Consider the following 23,119-nt stretch of genomic DNA (forward strand, 5'->3'; position numbering starts at 1 on the left):
GATTATGGGATAATCAACTGTGGTGAACTCAACTCTTCTCAGCAATGTGGTGATCCTATACAATTCCAATAGACTTGGGATAGAAAATGCTGTCCATATCCATGGACCATGGACATGGATCAAAGAATACTTTTTTTGCTCATATTTTTCTCTTTCTGGTCTGATTTTTTTTTGTACAACATGACAAATACAGAAATATGTTTAAAAGATTTGTAGATATAAAACCTATATCAGATTGTTTGATATCTTGGGGTGAGGTTGGTAAGGAAAGGAACAAGAAAAGAAAATTTGGAACTCAAAATCTTACAAAAATGAATGTTGATAATTATCTTTACATGTATTTAGAAAAATAAAATACTATTCAGGGGGAAAAATGGAGGTGATTGAACAACATTTTTTAAAAATTGAGCTGAATCTTGAAGGAAGCCAGGAAACAGTGGCAGGAAGGGAAATAATGTAGGCATAGAGGGCTGCTAGTGAAAATTCCCTAAGCTGAGAAATGGAGTATCATGAGTGGGGAATAGAAGAATGCCAGTGTTACTGAATTGTAGACTATATGGAGGCAAGAATGGAATAAGAAAAATGGAAACCTAGAAAAGGGCTAGTTTATGAAAGGATTTAAAATTTAAATGGAGTATATTATATTTAATTCTATAAGTAATAGGGAGCTACTAGAATTAATTAAATAAGAGAGTGACATAGTTAAGATTGAGCTCTAGGAAGATGATTTTGGCAGCTGGTTGGAGGAGATGCTGAAGTAAGGAGAGACATGAGGTGGGGAAATCAACCCAAAGGCTAATAAGAGAGATGTGGGATAATAGCTAGCAAAAAAGAGTGGATTAAGTGATAGGGTTTTTTTTTGTTGTTGTTAGTTTTAAGAATAAAGAATGGTAATAGCTGGTATTTACATAGTAGTTACTATGTTCTAGGCACTATGCTTTACAATTATTATTTTATTTGATCTTCACAATAGCCCTCGAGTAAGTACTATCATTTTATCCCCATTTTATGAAAACTGAGGCAAACAGGGTTGAGTGACTTGCCTAGAGTCACATAACTAGTAAGTATCTGAGGTTGGATTTGAACTGAGGAATTACTGATTTCAGGACTGGTGCTTTATCCACTATGCCACCTAGTTGAAAATATGGAAAGCAATCAATAGAAACAGAACTTGGTGACTATCCCCACTCTTTCACTAGGCCAAATGAGTTGGGGGAAATAAATGAAAACACACTGGGACAAGAAAGAGTGATCAAACCTGTTGTATCATCAGAAGAAAGCCAAGTCTTAGTGAGTGCCAGAAGATGAAAAGATGAATAAAGAAAAAGACTTAAGATGAAAACAAATGTATTAATTTGAATTTCTACTGAAAGCAGTAGAAGGGGTGGGTAGATCTGAAAGGGGAATATTGGGGGAGGCATAGCATTGAGAATATGGGAGTAAAGGAGTAGGCAGTAGAGTATGGAAATGGGCTTAGTACAAAAACAGCCAAAGTTTCAAAATCACTGGAATGAAAAAAGAATAATGTAATGTTTTCTTCTCTAAATTATAATGTTCTCTCTGAGCAGGTTTCTTAGGGAGCTTCTGGAGGCAGCCTTAGTTTTAGTTCAAAATAATAATCACCTCAAATGCAGCCAGCTGTTAAAGTTCAAATTCTTTATTTTCTTTTTCTTTCACTTGGGGCTTGGCTAGCTTTTCAGGAGGCCTTCCAGATCTTGTCTCTAGTCCTTTTCCTCTGCCAACTTCAGTCTCTAGCTCCCTCTGAATCCAAAGCCTCCAGCCAGCACAAAGGTGGAAGTTGGAATGAATCTTGTCCCTGCCGAGAGTGGGAGATTGTAAGCTTCTAACCTGTGAATCTCCCGAAGTCTCTAGCAGGCTTGTCCTTTAGTGGGCTTCTCCTTATATATGCTCTCTAAAGATGTAAACTCTGATGTTGAACTAATGGAATCAGTATTAGTAATCTATAAGTTAAATAGTTTGATATTTACCTTTGTTCCTCATTTCTTCACATAATCCATATTTCTTTCTCTTCTTTATAGTTGCCCCTTTCTGATCTACTCTATATAACTGAAGTTTTTTTTTCTTGTTGACTTCTCCCCTTCCAACTATACTCTCACTCTCAAATCCTTCTTCTCTTCTCTTCCTGTCTCTTATGTCTGTTTAATTTAATATATTTCTATATCAAACCTTGCTTGTATTTATTCCTCCTTTGCCTGGTTCAGATTAAAATAAGGTTCATCAGATGCCTCCTTCTCCTTTTTAATGGACTTCTGGCACATTTCAATTATTAAAAATGCTGGGGTTTTTTCTTTTAAATTTCTTCCTTTTCCCCTACCTTTTATTACCTTTTTAAAGACAAATATAAAACAATTCCATATAAGGTCTTTCTTTTGTCTTTCTTGCTTTTCTCTCATCCTTAAAAATAAAAAGATTCTTAAAGAAACACGTCTTCTCCCCCATTAAAATGTTAATACTTGATCATCATTTAGTTCTTTCTAATTGCTAAATTGTATTTATCTTTAAAAATTCCTCTTGTATTCTGTATTCTCAGTTCTATGAAAATGTCATTCCTTCCCTATATCAACCTCCCTGTAAAATTATATTCTGATTTGTAACCTGTTATTTTTGGTATAACCAATGTAAGTTTTTTTTTTTTTTTTGCCTAGATATGCCATATTAAGATTTCTCTTTTATAATAGTTACAGAAGTTTTATTTGATACTCATTGTTTCAGTGTTACTCAAACTTTTTCTTCCTGGCTGATTGAAATATTTTTCATTGTTCTGAAAACTTTATATTTTGGCTGTGACATTCCCATGTGTTTTCATTTCAGTTTATTTTCCCCACAAAGTTATGTGATTTTGTTTTTCTATTTTCACTTTCTGGTTCCTGATACCTGAGGATTTTTCTTGGAAATTTTAAAAAATATTGTAACCATGTTTTTGTGTGTGTGCTTAGGGTTTTTAGGGAGATAAATGATTCTTAAGTGATCCCACCTTGACTTGTTTTCCAAATCACCTGTTTTTGAAAGTAGACGCTTCACAAAGTCTTATGTTTTTCAATCTTTTACTTTTATTTCTAATATTTCATGCTCTTTTGTTGAATCATTTAATTCTATTTCCTCCATTCTGTTTTACAGGAAGTCTTTCCCTTAAGTCATATATCATCCTTCTCTCTTTTTTTTTTAAATTTTTATTTAATAATTACTTTATATTGACAGAATCCATGCCAGGGTAATTTTTTTTTTTACAACATTATCCTTTGCACTCGTTTCTGTTCCAATTTTTTTCCCCTCCCTCCCTCCCTCCACCTCCTCCCCTAGATGGCAAGCAGTCCTTTATATGTTGGGTATGTTGCAGTATATCCTAGATACAATATATGTTTGCAGAACCGAACAGTTCTCTTGTTGCATAGGGAGAATTGGATTCAGAAGATATAAATAATCCAGGAAGAAAAACAAAAATGCAGATAGTTCACATTCGTTTCCCAGTGTTCTTTCTTTGGGTGTAGCTGCTTTTGTCCGTCATTTATCAATTGAAAATCAGTTAGGTCTCTTTGTCAAAGAAATCCACTTCCATCAAAATATGTCCTCATACAATATCATTGTCGAAGTGTATAATGATCTCCTGGTTCTGCTCATTTCACTTAGCATCAGTTCATGTAAGTCTCGCCAGTCCTCTCTGTATTCATCCTGCTGGTCATTTCTTACAGAACAATAATATTCCATAACATTCATATACCACAATTTACCCAGCCATTCTCCAATTGATGGGCATCCATTCATTTTCCAGTTTCTAGCCAGTACAAATAGGGCTGCTACAAACATTTTGGCACATACAGGTCCCTTTCCCTTCTTTAGTATTTCTTTGGGATATAAGCCCAGTAGAAACACTGCTGGATCAAAGGGTATGCACAATTTGATAATTTTTTGGGCATAATTCCAGATTGCTCTCCAGAATGGTTGGATTCATTCACAACTCCACCAACAATGCATTAGTGTCCCAGTTTTCCTGCATCCTCTCCAACATTCATCATTATTTTTTCCTGTCATCTTAGCCAATCTGACAGGTGTGTAGTGGTATCTCAGAGTTGTCTTAATTTGCATTTCTCTGATCAATAATGATTTGGAACACTCTTTCATATGAGTGGTAATAGTTTCAATTTCATCCTCTGAAAATTGTCTGTTCATATCCTTTGACCATTTATCAATTGGAGAATGGCTTGATTTCTTATAAATTTGAGTCAGTTCTCTATGTATTTTGGAAATGAGGCCTTTATCAGAACCTTTAACTGTGAAGGTGTTTTCCCAGTTTGTTGCTTCCTTTCTAATCTTGTTTGCATTAGTTTTGTTTGTACAAAGGCTTTTTAATTTGATGTAATCAAAATTTTCTATTTTGTGATCAGTAATGGTCTCTAGTTCATCTTTGGTCACAAATTTCTTTCTCCTCCACAAGTCTGAGAGATAAACTATTCTATGTTCCTCTAATTTATTTATAATCTCGTTCTTTATGCCTAGGTCATGGACCCATTTTGATCTTATCTTGGCATATGGTGTTAAGTGTGGGTCCATGCCTAATTTCTACCATACTAATTTCCAATTATCCCAGCAGTTTTTATCAAATAATGAATTCTTTTCCCAGAAGTTAGGGGCTTTGGGTTTGTCAAACACTAGATTGCTATAGTTGACTATTCTGTCTTGTGAACCTAACCTTTTCCACTGATCCACTAATCTATTTCTTAGCCAGTACCAAATGGTTTTGGTGACTGCTGCTTTATAATATAATTTTAGATCAAGTACAGCTAGGCCACCTTCATTTGATTTTTTTTTTCATTAATTCCCTTGAGATTCTCAACTTTTTATTGTTCCATATAAATTTTGTTGTTATTTTTTCTAGATCATTAAAATATTTTCTTGGAAGTCTGATTGGTATAGCACTAAATAAATAGATTAGTTTAGGGAGTATTGTCTTCTTTATTATGTTCGCTCGGCCGATCCAAGAGCACTTAATATTTTTCCAATTATTTAAGTCTGACTTTATTTGTGTGGAGACTTTTTTATAATTTTGCTCATATAATTCCTGACTTTCCTTTGGTAGATAGATTCCCAAATATTTTATAGTATCAACAGTTATTCTGAATGGAATTTCTCTTTGCATCTCTTGCTGTTGGGTTTTGTTGGTGATGTATAAAAATGCTGAGGATTTATGGGGATTTATTTTGTAGCCAGCTACTTTGCTAAAATTATGAATTATTTGCAATAGCTTTTTAGTAGAATCTCTAGGGTTCTCTAGGTATACCATCATATCATCTGCAAAGAGTGATAGTTTGGTTTCTTCATTGCCTACTCTAATTCCTTTAATATCTTTCTCGACTCTTATTGCCGAGGCTAGTGTTTCTAATATGATATTAAATAATAATGGTGATAGTGGGCAACCTTGCTTCACTCCAGATCTTACTGGGAAAGGTTCCAGTTTTTCCCCATTGCATATGATGCTTACTGATGGTTTTAAATATATGCTCCTGACTATTTTAAGGAAAAGTCCATTTATTCCTATGCTCTCAAGTGTTTTTATTAGGAATGGATGTTGGATTTTATCAAATGCTTTTTCTGCATCTATTGAGATGATCATATGGTTTTTGTTTGTTTGGTTATTGATATAGTCAATTATGCTAATAGTTTTCCTAATATTGAACCAGCCCTGCATTCCTGGTATAAATCCTACTTGGTCATAGTGTATTATCCTGGTGACGATTTTCTGTAATCTTTTGGCTAATATTTTATTTAAGATTTTAGCATCAATATTCATTAGGGAGATTGGTCTATAATTTTCTTTCTCTGTTTTCAGCCTACCTGGTTTAGGTATCAGTACCATGTCTGTGTCATAAAAGGAGTTTGGTAGGACTCCTTCAATCCCTATTTTTTCAAATAGTTTATTTAGCATTGGAGTTAATTGTTCTTTAAATGTTTGGTAGAATTCACATGTAAATCCATCTGGTCCTGGGGATTTTTTCTTAGGGAGTTGATTGATAGTTTGTTCTATTTCTTTTTCTGAGATGGGACTGTTTAGGATATTTACTTCTTCCTCTGTTAGTTTGGGCAAGCTATATTTTTGGAGGTATTTTTCTATTTCATTTAAGTTGTCGAATTTATTGGCATAAAGTTGGGCAAAGTAACTCCTAATTATTGCTCTAATTTCCTCTTCGTTAGTGGCGAGTTCTCCCTTTTCATTTTTAAGACTAACAATTTGATTTTCCTCTTTCCTTTTTTTAATCAGATTTACTAAGAGTTTGTCTATTTTGTTGGTTTTTTCATAGAACCAACTCTTAGTTTTATTAATCAATTCAATAGTTTTTTTTACTTTCAATTTTATTGATCTCTCCTTTTATTTTTTGAATTTCAAGTTTAGTGTTTGACTGGGGGTTTTTAATTTGTTCCTTTTCTAGCATTTTTAGTTGCAAACCCAATTCATTGACCTCCTCTTTCTCTATTTTATACAAATAGGCCTCTAGAGAGATGAAATTTCCCCTTATTACCGCTTTGGCTGCATCCCATACATTTTGGTATGATGTCTCATTATTATCGTTTTCTTGGGTGAAGTTATTAATTATGTCTATGATTTGCTGTTTCACCCAATCATTCTTTAGTATGAGATTATTTAGTTTCCAATTATTTTTTGGTCTACTTCCCCCTGGTTTTTTGTTGAATGTAATTTTCATTGCATCGTGGTCTGAAAAGGATGCATTTACTATTTCTGCCTTACTGCATTTGAGTTTGAGGTTTTTATGTCCTAATATATGGTCAATTTTTGTATAGGTTCCATGAACTGCTGAAAAGAAAGTGTATTCCTTTCTGTCTCCATTACATTTTCTCCAGAGATCTATCATATCTAACTTTTCTAGTATTCTATTTACCTCTTTGACTTCTTTCTTATTTATTTTGTGGTTTGATTTATCTAATTCTGAGAGTGCAAGGTTAAGATCTCCCACTATTATAGTTTTACTGTCTATTTCTTCTTGCAGCTCTCTTAATTTCTCTTTTAAGAATTTAGATGCTACTCCACTTGGTGCATATATGTTTAATATAGATAGTGCTTCATTATCCATGCTACCCTTTAGCAAGATATAGTGCCCTTCCTTATCTCTTTTAATTAGATCAATTTTTGCTTTAGCTTGATCTGAGATCAGGATGGCTACCCCTGCTTTTTTGACTTCACCTGAAGCATAGTAGATTTTGCTCCAACCTTTTACCTTTAACCTGCATGTATCTACCCGCTTCAGGTGTGTTTCCTGTAAACAACATATTGTAGGATTCTGGCTTTTAATCCATTCTGCTAACCGCTTCCTCTTTATGGGGGAGTTTACCCGTTCACATTTATGGTTAGAATGACCAATTCTGTATTACTTGCCATCTTGTTAACCCCAATTTATGCTTTTCTCCCTTCTATCCCCTTTCCCCACTTCCCAGTATTAAGCTTGTGAGCACCACTTGCTTCTCTCAGCTCTCCCTTTTTAGTATCCCTCCCCCCGCCTTAGAGTTCCTCCCCCTATCTTACCCCTTTCCCTCCCAGTTTCTGTATTCCCTTCCACTTAGCTTATTCTTTCCCTTTTCACTTTTCCCTTCTCACTTTTCAATGAGGTGGGAGAAGTTTCACCATAGATTGAATATGTCTTAAGATTTTTCACTTAAAGCCAATTCTGAAGGCAGTAAGATAATCCACTATATTCATCCCCCTCCATTCTTTCTCTCAGATATAATAAGTTTCCTATGCCTCTTCATGAGATGTACTACCCCCACTTTACCCTTTTTCTGGTACAATGTCCTTTCCACATCAATTTCTAGAACAAGGTATACATGTATTCTTTATACATCTATATAGTCGAAATATAGTTCCCAAGATTAATCTTTACCTTTTTAGATTTCTCTTGAGTTCTATATTTGTAGATCAAACTTTTTGTTAAGTTCTGGCTTTTTCATCAGAAATAGATGAAATTCGCTTACTTCATTGAATGTCCATCTTCTTCCCTGGAAAAAGATGCTCATTCTCGCTGGGTAAGTTATTTTTGGTTGCATCCCAAGTTCCTTAGCCTTTCGGAATATCATATTCCAGGCCCTTCGATCTTTTAATGTGGATGCTGCCAGATCCTGGGTGATCCTTCTTGTGGCTCCTTGATACTTGAATTGGGTTTTTCTAGCCGCTTGCAATATTTTTTCCTTTGTCTGAGGGTTCTGGCATTTGGCCACTATATTCCTTGGTGTTTTGATTTTAGGATCCCTTTCAGTGGGTGATCAATGAATCCTTTCAATGTTTATTTTTTCCTCTGTTCCTATGACTTCTGGGCAGTTCTCTTTGATAATTTCCTGGAAAATAGTGTCCAGGCTCTTTTTTACATCATGTTTTTCTGGAAGTCCAATGATTCTCAGATTGTCTCTCCTGGATCTGTTTTCCAGGTCTGTTGTCTTCCCCAGAAGGTATTTCACATTCTTTTCCATTGTTTGATTTTTTTGGATTTGCTTGACTGATTCTTCTTGTCTCCTCGAGTCATTCAATTCCAATTGTTCAATTCTGATTTTCAGTGAAGTATTTTCTTCACTCACTTTTAAAAAATCTTTTTCTAATTGTCCCATTGAGTTCTTTTGTTCTGTGGAATTTTTTTCCATTTCGCCAATTTTTCAAGGATTTTACTTCTTTATCCACTCTCTCTTTAACTGACTTCTCCAGGCTCTTTTGCCAAGCCTCCCTCTCCTTTTCCCATTTTTCTTCTAGCTCCCTTGTGAGATCCTTTTTAATTACTTCTATGAGGTTCATCTGTGCTGAGGAACAGATGATCTCCTCCTTTGGGGATTCACCTGGGGACTGTCTGTTTTTAGTCTCCTCAGGATTTAGAGTCTGCTCTCTATCTGTATAGAAGCTGTCAAGGGTTAAAGTCCTCTTCAGTTTCTTGCTCATTCTGTCTAATAATCAAAGACAAACTAGCAAAGAAAAACGGAAAAAACTGGAGTCTTTCTTTGGGGGAGGGGCTGGGTGGTGTTACCGAGCTTCCTCTCCAGACTGCGGGGGAGGGGGTGGGGGGGGGAGAGGGGAGGGGATAGCAGTGAGGCACTAGCCCGACTGTGCTGCGCCTGCGCTCTGAGATCCCAGAACATGCTGAGTCACTGTGGGGGGGAAAGGGGGGAGCAGCCAGGTCCCGAGAGACTCCAGCTGTTTGGGGTTGTATTCTTCAGCCCCGGTGTTTTTAGCTTATCTACTGGGCTGCTGACTTGCTGCTGGAGCAAAGTATCTAATCCTGTAGCGAAGCTCTCCCCGCAGAGACGGCTGTGATCACTCCCCACCCCCTCTCTAGTCTGCTCCTGTGCTCTCACTGCCGCTGCCCGCCGCCTGCGCCCGATCTAAAACCATCCCAGCCCTCCAGTAAAGACAGACCTTTCTTGGCGAATCTCAAGGATGGCTTCTCTTGGTAACTATTTGTGGGGTTTTTTTCAGTCAAGCATTAATTCAGAGGCTTGTAATGAAATGGATAGTGAGAGAAAGCGTGGAACTACACAGCTATGTACCTCCTCTCCGCCATCTTAACCAGAAGTCCCATCCTTCTCTTTTAAGTGATATGTTCCTCAAGAATTTTAATTTAGTTTTTAATAGATGATTCATGACTTCTTTAGCACCAAGCAGTTCTTTTTCTGAGGCTCCATATATGTGAATTCTGGGTTATTTCTTGTTCTTCTCTTTTCCCATAGCATTTCTTCATTGAATTTGGAATTTTCTCCTATTTACTCTTATTTGCTGCTTTATTTCCTGGTTCATTACTTTATGCCAGGACCATTTATTCCAGACTCCATTCATCCTTTCCCTCTTGAATGGTCATGATAGACATTTCCTGATCTTGTCTCCACTACAATATGAGTGCTACTATGGTTGTCTTGCTGAAGTTCTGCATGAGGTGACTAATTCAAAGTCCTAGTTGCTTTCCTCATTGGCAGCCTTAACCTGGAATAAAGAGTGGATGGAGCTGAAACAAAACCCTACCTTCTATAACAATTCTTGATTTCTGCTTCTGTCCTGGTGACCAGACATGAGTTCTGGCCCTAATCCTATGGCCCTTTCCTTTTCATTGAATAGTCGCTAACTTGCAGTTGGCTTTGTCACTTAGGCTCAAGCCCACATTGAGTATTTTTCATAATGCTGGCTTTGGGCCTCTTTGAGGATTCTGATTGTCTGTGCTTCTTCTCTGTCTTCTACATCCTCTGATATGGCCACTGAATGACTAGTTTTAAGCCTTAGCTACTGATTGCTGTGCTTCTCCTTTCCCCAAGAAGCTTCCTATAGTCAGCTAGTTTTATCCCTTGTCATGGTAGCATTGACTTCAGGCTTCCTTGAAGGCCCCAAGATATATACAAACATGACCTGGGTTCCCTTTATACAGTTAAGTATTGGGAGCTGGCTTTATTTCTTGTTATGATTCCAAGAGCCTTAGGATAACATCCCATTGGCTTCAGGCTCTCCCCTAGTATTTTCCTGACTAGACTATCCACAAGCTTCTGAAAGTCTTCTTGTGTGGTCCTAGCCTGGATAGTTCATTGCTGTTTCCCTTTTGTTTTAGTGATTCACTTTATATGATTGTTTCACCTGGCACCTTTTAAAATATCTCCAGGATAATTTCTAGGGGAGTTATAATCTTTCCAGGAGCCATCTTTACTCAATGTCTCTTGGCTGGTTTCTTAAAGGGACCAAGTTCCATCTCTTTTTGTCAGTTTAGAATTGTCAAACAAAATGAAACACAGAGGTTAATAGAAGTTAAGTAGATTCTTAAGTGATCCTTTTGGATTTCTTCAATTTAGAACTTAAAGTACAAGAGCATCCCCTTGGGACTGTAAACCTCATTAATCCAAGCCAGGCAGCCATACAGTGATGAGATTTCTCCAGACAGAATTTCCTGAAAAAATAGTTTAGATGTGAATCAAAATTGCTACAAGCCAGCAGGGGTAATTGCCTCCTTTCTGCTCATCCTAGAGTAGGATAGGTATTCTTGGCTATACCTTCTTCATCTGCTGCAGCACAAAAGCCAACCACTGTGCCCCAATGGCTACAGGGAAGAGAGAATGTACTGAAGCTAGAAGAGTGGATTTTGGCAACTAGGAAATTCCAGGAGCTAAGATTTAGAATGTGACTTTTCAACAGGAGAGTCTGGATCCCTTGTTAACTTCTTGGTGGATTGCCCATCATGAACAAAAGACTAACCACAGAATACACAAATGTGTTTGAAAGGAGGTAATGCCTCCGTTTTACTGTGGGATCTAGCCAGATAGTTGTTTTCCCCCTAAAAAGAGTAGCATGGATCTACAGTATATGTGCCGTGTTTGTGTGTGTGTTTGTGTGTTTGTGTGTGTATGTGTGTGTGTGTGTGTGTGTGTGTGTGAGAGAGAGAGAGAGAGAGAGAGAGAGAGAGAGCTAGACAAAGACACAGAAAAAAAGTATCTATATGAATTTTAGAAATTCCAGTATTCCAATGGGAAATCTTTTTGTGGGAATTCCTCTTTGGTCTCTTCTCTTGTCAGTTCCATGAGCAGAGCTCATTCCACTGATCCCTCTTGGTGGAAGAGTTAGGCAAAAGTTTGTCTGGTATATCAGATTCTGGCAATTTATTTCTGGTTGATTATACATGATTTCTAGTTCTGTGGCATCAATGTTACTGACATGAGGATATTTTTCAAAATTAATCCACTAATGGGTAATTCCATGATTTATTTTTCTTCCTTCTATTGACCACTAATTGAGTTAAGTTTTGTCTCTTTTGGCCCTTCCACAATTCTTCTCTCTAAATATTGGTTTTAAAAATTCTAATTGAAATGCTCAATTTAACATTTCTCTTGAATGTCAAATTACTTGGCAAAAAATGACAATAAATCATTTTTGTACTTCTACCACTCCATAGAAGAGGTATGGAGAACAGAAGTATCAAGTGAAATATTTTCATTAGTGACAGTTTTAAAGAGGGAAAAGCACTGGATTTGAAGTCAAAGGACCAACTAGATTTCAGGTCTCACTCCATATAGATGTATGATCTCATGCAAGTCCCCTATTAATTCCAACTCACTTTTCTCTTTTGAAAAATAAACTTTGATCTGCTTTGCAACATTTTTTTTGTGAGGACCAAATAACTTTTTTTTTAAATTTTTTATTTAATAATTACATTATATTGACACTCGTTTCTGTTCCGATTTTTTTCCCCCTCCCTCCCTCCACCCCCTCCCCTAGATGGCAAGCAGTCCTTTATATGTTGGATATGTTGCAGTATATCCTAGATACAATATATGTTTGCAGAACCGAACAGTTCTCTTGTTGCGTAGGGAGAATTGGATTCAGAAGGTATAAATAATCCGGGAAGAAAAACAAAAATGCAGATAGTTTACATTCGTTTCCCAGTGTTCTTTCTTTGGGTGTAGCTGCTTTTGTCCGTCATTTATCAATTGAAACTCAGGTCTCTTTGTCAAAGAAATCCACTTCCATCAAAATATGTCCTCATACAATATCGTTGTCGAAGTGTATAATGATCTCCTGGTTCTGCTCATTTCACTTAGCATCAGTTCATGTAAGTCTCGCCAGTGCTCTCTGTATTCATCCTGCTGGTCATTTCTTACAGAACAATAATATTCCATAACATTCATATACCACAATTTACCCAGCCATTCTCCAATTGATGGGCATCCATTCATTTTCCAGTTTCTAGCCACTACAAACAGGGCTGCTACAAACATTTTGGCACATACAGGTCCCTTTCCCTTCTTTAGTATTTCTTTGGGATATAAGCCCAATAGAAACACTGCTGGATCAAAGGGTATGCACAATTTGATAATTTTTTGGGCATAATTCCAGATTGCTCTCCAGAATGGTTGGATTCGTTCACAACTCCACCAACAATGCATTAGTGTCCCAGTTTTCCCGCATCCCCTCCAACATTCATCATTATTTTTTCCTGTCATCTTAGCCAATCTGACAGGTGTGTAGTGGTATCTCAGAGTTGTCTTAATTTGCATTTCTCTGATCAATAATGATTTGGAACACTTTCATATGAGTGGTAATAGTTTCAATTTCATCCTCTGAAAATTGTCTGTTCATATCCTTTGACCATTTATCAATTGGAGAATGGCTTGATTTCTTATAAATTTGAGTCAGTTCTCTATATATTTTGGAAATGAGGCCTTTATCAGAACCTTTAACTGTGAAGATGTTTTCCCAGTTTGTTGCTTCCCTTCTAAACTTGTTTGCATTAGTTTTATTTGTACAAAGGCTTTTTAATTTGATGTAATCGAAATTTTCTATTCTGTGATCAGTAATGGTCTCTAGTTCATCTTTGTTCACAAATTTCTTTCTCCTCCACAAGTCTGAGAGATAAACTATTCTATGTTCCTCTAATTTATTTATAGGAGGACCCAATAACTTAACATACATAAATATGTACAAATATATATATGGAAATTCATCTTTTATATTTTTCCACATATACCATAGGAACAGAACCATAAATAGGGTAAGGATATTAGGGCTTTTCACCAGGGCCCTGGATTTAGAGAGCATTGATGACAATTGCAATCTTTCAGGCAGATAGCAAAAATAGTTTTATAATAAGTCACCAGGTAGGCTGGGATGAGCTCTGCATTTTCTGCTTAACAGGAGTCTTCTTATCAATGACTTACCACCAATCTATAATTCCTTTCCCTTACCCCCAATGTGGCATTCTACCTTACTACTAACTCTCCAATCCCTACCACCTTCCAACCTACGGCTCAGTTCCTACTACTTGCTCTGGGCATTGTTTTGGCACTTGCCTAGTCTAGCTAAATCAAGTCATTAACTTACCAGAGCCAGATCCTGTGTTTTTTTTTTTTTTTTTTTTTTTTTTTTTTTTTTTTTTTAAAATTTTTATTTTATTTAATAATAACTTTATATTGACAGAACCCATGCCAGGGTAATTTTTTACAACATTATCCCTTGCACTTGCTTCTGTTTTGATTTTTCCCCTCCCTCCCTCCACCTCCTCCCCTAGATGGCAAGCAGTCCTATATATATTAGATATGTTTTTTTTTATTTTTATTTTTTTTTTATTTTTTAAATTTTTTATTTAATAATTACATTATATTGACACTCATTTCTGTTCCGATTTTTTTCCCTTCCCTCCCTCCACCCCCTCCCCTAGATGGCAAGCAGTCCTTTATATGTTGGATATGTTGCAGTATATCCTAGATACAATATATGTTTGCAGAACCGAACAGTTCTCTTGTTGCGTAGGGAGAATTGGATTCAGAAGGTATAAATAATCCGGGAAGAAAAACAAAAATGCAGATAGTTCACATTCGTTTCCCAGTGTTCTTTCTTTGGGTGTAGCTGCTTTTGTCCGTCATTTATCAATTGAAACTCAGGTCTCTTTGTCAAAGAAATCCACTTCCATCAAAATATGTCCTCATACAATATCGTTGTCGAAGTGTATAATGATCTCCTGGTTCTGCTCATTTCACTTAGCATCAGTTCATGAAGGTCTCTCCAAGCCTCTCTGTATTCATCCTGCTGGTCATTTCTTACAGAACAATAATATTCCATAACATTCATATACCACAATTTACCCAGCCATTCTCCAATTGATGGGCATCCATTCATTTTCCAGTTTCTAGCCACTACAAACAGGGCTGCTACAAACATTTTGGCACATACAGGTCCCTTTCCCTTCTTTAGTATTTCTTTGGGATATAAGCCCAATAGAAACACTGCTGGATCAAAGGATATGCACATTTTGATAATTTTTTGGGCATAATTCCAGATTGCTCTCCAGAATGGTTGGATTCGTTCACAACTCCACCAACAATGCATTAGTGTCCCAGTTTTCCCGCATCCCCTCCAACATTCATCATTATTTTTTCCTGTCATCTTAGCCAATCTGACAGGTGTATAGTGGTATCTCAGAGTTGTCTTAATTTGCATTTCTCTGATCAATAATGATTTGGAACACTCTTTCATATGAGTGGTAATAGTTTCAATCTCATCCTCTGAAAATTGTCTGTTCATATCCTTTGACCATTTATCAATTGGAGAATGGCTTGATTTCTTATAAATTTGAGTCAGTTCTCTATATATTTTGGAAATGAGGCCTTTATCAGAACCTTTAACTGTGAAGATGTTTTCCCAGTTTGTTGCTTCCCTTCTAATCTTGTTTGCATTAGTTTTATTTGTACAAAGGCTTTTTAATTTGATGTAATCGAAATTTTCTATTCTGTGATCAGTAATGGTCTCTAGTTCATCTTTGTTCACAAATTTCTTTCTCCTCCACAAGTCTGAGAGATAAACTATTCTATGTTCCTCTAATTTATTTATAGGAGGACCAAATAACTTAACATACATAAATATGTACAAATATATATATGGAAATTCATCTTTTATATTTTTCCACATATACCATAGGAACAGAACCATAAATAGGGTAAGGATATTAGGGCTTTTCACCAGGGCCCTGGATTTAGAGAGCATTGATGACAATTGCAATCTTTCAGGCAGATAGCAAAAATAGTTTTATAATAAGTCACCAGGTAGGCTGGGATGAGCTCTGCATTTTCTGCTTAACAGGAGTCTTCTTATCAATGACTTACCACCAATCTATAATTCCTTTCCCTTACCCCCAATGTGGCATTCTACCTTACTACTAACTCTCCAATCCCTACCACCTTCCAACCTACGGCTCAGTTCCTACTACTTGCTCTGGGCATTGTTTTGGCACTTGCCTAGTCTAGCTAAATCAAGTCATTAACTTACCAGATGTCTGTGCCAGATCCTGTGTTAAACACTGACTATACAAAGAAAGGCAAAAATAAAGCTGCCATCCCCAAGAAGCTTTCATTTAATGGGGAAGATAGTATGCAGATAACTTGCTCAAAAAAAGATATGTGCAAAGTATTTGGAAGAGACAATAATTCTTAATTATAAATTTTCTTACAGTGATGTGATAAGACCATTTGATTAATGTCCCTCAACTCAATTGACTCAGATTTCTCTAGCACTTTTAAGTAGGTTTTATCATCTGCATATTGTAGATGAGGACACCAAAACTCAGAGGTGAATAATAATAATAGTTAATATTTCTATAGTTTTCACTATGTTCTAGGTACTCCACTAAAAACATTTACAAGTGAAATTACTTGCTGGGATTATACAGTTTGGATGTATGAACTTTGGATTCTAAATGAGGTCTTTCCCAATTCTCATTCAAATAATTTCACTATATCATGCCATGGTAAAGGAACCTCTTATGATACTATTAACAGAATTGCTAATTCAATCACATGTAATTATAGTTTTACTTCATACTGTGATATTCACTTGTGGCCAAGGCGGAAAAATGAATCATTGCTTGTCATATAATTAAAAGCCTAAATGTCATCTCTAACCAAAATTAAGCTACATTGCAAGTTTTAGAACAAAATTCATCATCAATATTTAATTCTACCTTGCTTATGCCCAGGAAAAGTCTTTAGGTTCACAAAATATGCTATAATCCTACAAAATTTTTGGAACTCCATACATTTTTTTCATTATTCTTCCAACCTCCTCTTAGTCTTATTCATATTTTTCATTAGCCTGGTTTCAATTTATTTCACAAACATTTTATTAAGTCTTTTCTATACACAGGACCCTATGGTAAGAGCTAATGTTATGAAGAAAGCCAGAAGATCCCTGCTTAGGAGTTTAGTTCTGCTGTATAAATATAATAAAAGATTAAGAATTATCTCCATTTTGTCTATTACTTAGCTTTCTGATTTCTAAAATAATAAGAGACCTCTTTTATCCTAAAAAAAAATTGTTGAGGACCCAGAAAGATGTATGTATAAGTTGAATATGACATGGACATGGTCATTTCCTCTTTGTTTGAACAGACTCCAAAATGCTCACAGTAGAAATCCTATGGTTCCAAATGATGTACTGTGTCCATATGATTCTAATTTAATATTTTCTCAGAATCCAAGAGAGTTATTGTTGTGGAGGGAATACATTCATTACTTACCACTTAGGTCATGAGTCCTCATTGATGTGTTTCCTATTTACACATAATCAGTCACTATGATACTACTAGCCCTTAAACATAAGATTTAGTAAGCAATACCATTTTTTTTAAAAAAAGGACTAATTATCATATAACAGTTACTCAGGACACAATAACCGATACAGTGAAGTTCACACATAACTCTCACCCATACAAAATGATGTCTGTTCTCACCCATACAAAATGATATCTGTTGGGCAAAATGAGCACACAAAAACCTAGCAGGGAGAAACATGAGTGAGGAAATACATGTGCTCAGAGCAACTCACCATCTTTGACTTGATGATTCCATGTCCTTGGTCAGTTCAAAAAACGATCTACTCCATCAGAGCTTTCTCTATACTAGTTCCTTTCTTGGACTTCACCTATTAGGTAAATCCCCAATCTTTTTACTCTTCAACTGTTGAAACAATAATAAACATTTTAAACTCACAATTACTCTTTAAAGAATTTATGTTATTATAATTACAAGCATATTCTCTTAATCCAGGAAACTACAAAACTCATCAGATTACCTCTCTGGTCAATATACAAATAAGTCTATCCAGTTTTTCACTCACCATTGACATTAATTGTCAAATCAACCATCAGCCTATGTTTATAGCAAATAGATGTATTTCCCTCTTAAATGAGGTTAAGGAGAGAAAGAGCAATTGAGACACCTATGGGATGTTTCCTCTTTCTCAAATATAGATTGTACTAATAGATAGTAACAGAACCACACTGGATTTCACATCTCTTCAAATTAGCAGATTCCAAGCCTTTTCTTTAGGCAACCTACAAAGCAATAATTCTGTTCCAAACAGCAGACTCCCAAGTTCAGCAGCTGAAAATACTGCTAACTATTTTTTTAAATAAGCAATTTTTTTAAATTATAGATTTTTATTTACAACATATATGCATGGGTAATTTTTCAGCATTGACAATTGCAAAACCTTTTGTTACAATTTTTCCCCTCCTTCCCCGCTTCTCCCTCCCTCACATGGCAGGTTGACCGATACATGTTATATATGTTAAAGTATATGTTAAATACAATATATGTATACATGTCCATAGAGTTATTTTGCTGTATAAAAAGAATCTGACTTTGAAATAGTGTACAATTATTTGTGAAGGAAATCAAAAATAGAGGGATTGGGAATTCTATGTAGTGGTTCATACTCATTTCCCAGAGTTCTCTTTGAAGAGGGCCACATCTATCAGAATTGATCATCATGTAGTATTGTTGTTGAAATATATAATGATCTCCTGCTCCTGCTTATTTCACTCAGCATCACTTCATGTAACTTTCTCCAAGACTTTCTGAAATCATCCTCTTAGTCATTTCTTACAGAACAATAATATTCCATAACATTCATATACCACAATTTATTCAGCCATTCTCCAATTGATGGGCATCCACTTAGTTTCCAGTTTCTGGCCACTATAAAGAGAGTTGCCACAAACATTCTTGCACATACAGGTCCCTTTCCCTTCTTTAAGATCTCTTTGGAGTATAAGCCCAGTAATCACACTGCAGGATCAAAGGGTATGCACAGTTTGATAACTTTTTGAACATAGTTCCAAATTGCTCTCCAGAATGGTTGGATGTGTTCACAATTCCACCAACAATGTAACAGTGTCCCAGTTTTCCCACATCCCCTCCAACATTCCACATCATCTTTCCCTGTCATTCTAGCCAATCTGACAGGTGTTTAGTGGTATCTCAGAATACTGCTAACTCTTGCTGGCTTCTTTTGAACTCTCCTCCTACTATGTTCCAAGCTTTTCTGATTTTTCTGTTTTTTGCTATATATAATGGCTCAAATAACTGGGGTAAGAACTTACTACTCAATAAAAAGTACTGGGAAAACTGGAAAGAAGCCTGATAGAAATTAAATAATAGACTGACATCTGATATCATGATACTGAGACAAACTTTAAATTGATACATTCCTCATACAGTAAGTAATAAACAGAGAGGGAAGAAATTACCTCTCACATCATGGAACTGAAGAATTCATAACCAAACAAAAGATAGAGAGGATCATAGAAGATAAAATGAATAATTATGATTATATAAAATTGAAAAGATTTTGCAAACTAAACAATGTAGATAAAATCAGAAGGGAAATTAGGAAACTGAATAGTCTTTGCAAGCAAATTTCACTGATAACAGTTTCATTTCCAAGACATATAAGGACTCAAATTTATGAAAATGTCATTTCCTAATTGATAAATGGTCATTATTGATAAACATGAAGTTTTCTAAGGAAGGAATCCAAAAATCAAAAGCAACAAATTAAAAAAGTAAATGCAAATTAATGCAATTCTGAGGTTCTATTCACATTCATCAAATGAACAAAGTTGATTTTTAAAAGGAAATTGATAAATCTTGAAAGAACATTAATATATTTTTCATGTAGCTTTGATTTGGTACTTTCCATTCTGAAAAGCCAGCTATTTTTCAAAAGTTATGCAACTGTACATATTTTTTGACCCAGCAATGCCTCTTCTAGGCCTATTATCTAAAACTTCAAAAAGGAAAAGAAAATGAAAGGTTTGCTTATGTATTCAAATATTTTAAAAGTTCTTTTTGGGGTAGCAACTCCCCCCAAAAGATAAAAAACAAAAAATACTGGAAACTAAGAAAGATGATAGACTGAAGAATAGCTGAATATATAATGTTATGTGAATGGAATAGAATACTATTATGCCATAAGAAATGAAGAAAAAGGATTTCAGTGAAGCAATGTAGCTATATTAAAATAGAGGACCAGATATCCAATGCATTGGTACCACTATTAAGGAGGCTATATAGGAAGCCTGAGATCACTATAATCTCTAACATTCTAATGTGGCCTACACAATGTCAGAAATGACTCCTAATTGGGGATTATATAAGGAGAAGAAGACAAAAATTAGCTGAGGCCAGAATCTTCAGTGGACCAAGGACTAAGACAAACAAAAAAAAGTAACTGAGACTGCAGATAGGACTTCATAAGCAACTGCCCCTTGCAAATCATCAATGAAAGCAGCATCCACCATATAGAAAGGACAGAAGTTAACAGTCCTACCCAACTCTTTCAAAAATGTCAAAGAGAATTGGCCAGATGAAAACATAAAACCCCATTTCAAGAACTGGAGCAGGAAATATGAGTAAACAAAAGAAAACACTGAATATAATGAACAAATACCATGGGTTGAGAAACTCAAGAATTAAGTCATAAAAAGAGTGTAACCACAACTGTAAGCATAGCCTTTGAGGAAAAAAAATAATTTGTCCACAAGTACTATAAAAATGGGTGGAGAAATTAAGCAAGAAATAACAATAGAATAATGAATGAAATTAGAATTTCAAGGAAGGAAAAAAAGAAAGAAAAATAAATAGCTCAGAACAGAAGGAAAATTTTACTCAAGTAGTAAAATACTTGAAAATAGAATGGGAAAAAACAGCTCAATAATTTCACAAGACAGCAAAATATTAAAAAAAAAAGTATGTGAAAAAAGACAAAGCAAAAGTATCTACTACAAAAACAAAACTGATGTGGAAAACAAGGAAAAGAGAGATAATTTAGGAGATTAGACAATTGATTGTTAGTTCAGTGTTAGAAATTCATAATCAGAAAAAATATTACAAAATTATTTTTAAAAACATCATATTTCAAAAAATCTGAAAAGGACTCTACTCAAATCTTTTAGAATTAGAAAGTCAAAGTCTTCTTGACTTTAAGTCCAGATTTCTATCCCTTACATCCTATTTTTTCTATAACAAAAAATTCTTACAAGGGAAAAATATATCTTTTATACAACTGAGAATTTCAAGCTTTCTAATAAAAAGACCAGAGCTGAATAAAAACTTTGAAATGTAGAAATAGTCATTAAGATAAATCTGGAAAGATCTAAACGAATACAAAAATGGCTAAAAATAGTGATAAAATGCTTATATGCCAATGAGAAGAGAAGAGACAAGTATCCCTTCATAATCCCAACTGTCTTCAAGAGCCACAGAAAAGTTAAATAATACAAAAACATAGATTGGATATAGGTTCCTTCTATTTTCTTTGTTTTAAGAGAGTAAAAAAAAAGAGTAAAGTAAGAGAGTTTAAAAAAAGAAAGAAAAGGAATATGCTAGGAAAGACAATGAAGAAGAGAAAGGAATTTACTATTTTGTATAAATGAGGTGTGCAAGAAAAAAAATGTGTAAACATGGAAGAACGATTTAATTTTTATCTGAATGAAGGAATTGAGATTTGAATGTAACCATACATTATTTGTTAAAGACAAACATTAAGCTTAACAAGAAAATAGAAAGAGCAGAAGACAACAGGGAAGCAAGTCAATTTTAAAAAATATTTATACATAGGATTGTGGAAGGAATGCTGTAGTTACTAATAAACTTCAGCTTCAGAGAATTGATCATAAATTTGAAGATTAAAACAGTATCTAGAATTGGTGAAGAGAAGAGGACAGAAGAGAAAGAGAAACTTCTTCATTATCAAGTGTTAATTATGTGAGGCAGGTAGGTGGCCCAATGGATAGAATACCATGATGGTTGTCATAAAGACTCATCTTCCTTAATTCAAATCTGACATCAGACATTTACCAACTGTCTAATGCTAGTCATCACTTTAGCCTATTTGCCTCAGTTCCTATCTATAAAATGAGTGAAGAAGAAAATTTTAAAAAATCATTCCAATGTCTTTACCAAGAAAACTCCAAATGGGGTCATAAAGAGTTGGGTACATTGTATTCAGTGTTTTCTTCTGTTTACTCATTTATTAAAGGGAGCACACAATAAATAAAAAGATAGAGAAGAACAAGGACCTGAAATAATTGAACAAAAATGTCAATTACATATCTTTTCTTTATTTAATTTTTCTTATTGGGAAAAAGACAAAAGGAAAAGAAAACATGCAAAAAAGTGGGAAAGAAGGAAAATACAAACTTAATCATTATCACAATGAAAATGAATGGAATGGATTCACCAGTGAAATGGAAGAGAATAGGATTTATCCAAGAGCAACTCCCATCAATGTGTTGTTCATAAGGAATACCTGGAACATAAAGATACACATGGAGTTAAATTCAAGTGCTAGAGCAGAATTTATTTGGTTTAGTTAATTATTAAAAGCAGAATAACAATCATGATTTCAAAACAGGAAAGAGTAATAATAGGTATGATTGAAAGAGATAAACAAGGAAACAACAATATTGGCATTTGATATTTAATATATATTCACTGAGTGGAATAATATCTAAGTACTTAAAGGAAAATCTAATTAAATTATAGGGACAAATATAGTGAAAAAGTGTAATGTTCTCTTGTCTAAAATATAATTGTTCTCTGTGAGCAGATTTCTTGGGGGGTTTCTGGAGGCAGCCTTAGGTTCAGTTCAAAGTAATAATCACCTCAAATGCAGCCAACTGGTAAAAGTTCATTCCTTTATTGTCTCTTCCAAAAAAAGCCCAATTAGCTTTCCTTGGTTCCAAGAGCTCTTACCACTAGTCCTTTTTCTCTTACAGCTTCAGCTTTAGCCTCCAGCTCCCTCTGAATCCTGGCTCTCAATCGCCCCAACTGACTCCTGGCTGAGGCTCCAAGAGCTTCTTATATATGATCTCTTAAAGGTGTGAAGTCAAAGGTTGACTCCTCCCTAGAGAGTGGGATTGTGAGTTCCTGACTTGTGAATCTCCCGACTGAATCCTGACTTGTGATTTTCAAACACTAATGTGTGAACTAATGTGTAAACTCTTAAGGGTGTGAACTTAAGTACATAAGCATTGTTTCTATCGATTCCAGTGAGTTAGCACCTTGTTTCAAGTTCTGTCCCATAACAAAAAAGTATAATTGTTGACTTCTAAATTTCCCTTTCAGGTCTAAGTTAATCTAATAAAAAGATAAGAGAAGAACAAGGATCTGAATAGAATTTTAGAAAAGTTAAACTCATTAAAAAACAAAAACTTGATTGAAGTTTATGTTACCATCCTACTCAAAGTAGCATAATTCCTAAAAAGATGTTATAATGGGAAATTTTGCAATAGGATTATATTTCTGAACAATT

The 23,119-nt window shown here is 35.1% G+C and overlaps 1 long non-coding RNA gene across 1 annotated transcript; it reads right to left on the reverse strand.

Moving 5' to 3' along the window:
• Positions 1 to 1,085: 1,085 nt before the first annotated feature.
• LOC127553897 (uncharacterized) lies at positions 1,086 to 22,626 on the reverse strand. The gene is made up of 3 exons (XR_007951841.1): positions 22,046 to 22,626; positions 17,348 to 17,478; positions 1,086 to 1,816 (listed from the first exon to the last, which is right to left on the reverse strand). It is a non-coding gene; the product is annotated as an uncharacterized LOC127553897 (long non-coding RNA).
• Between the last annotated feature and the right edge of the window lie 493 nt (positions 22,627 to 23,119).

The sequence above is a fragment of the Antechinus flavipes genome, chromosome 3 (assembly GCF_016432865.1).
Source record: "Antechinus flavipes isolate AdamAnt ecotype Samford, QLD, Australia chromosome 3, AdamAnt_v2, whole genome shotgun sequence".
In the NCBI taxonomy this organism is placed as follows: domain Eukaryota; kingdom Metazoa; phylum Chordata; class Mammalia; order Dasyuromorphia; family Dasyuridae; genus Antechinus; species Antechinus flavipes.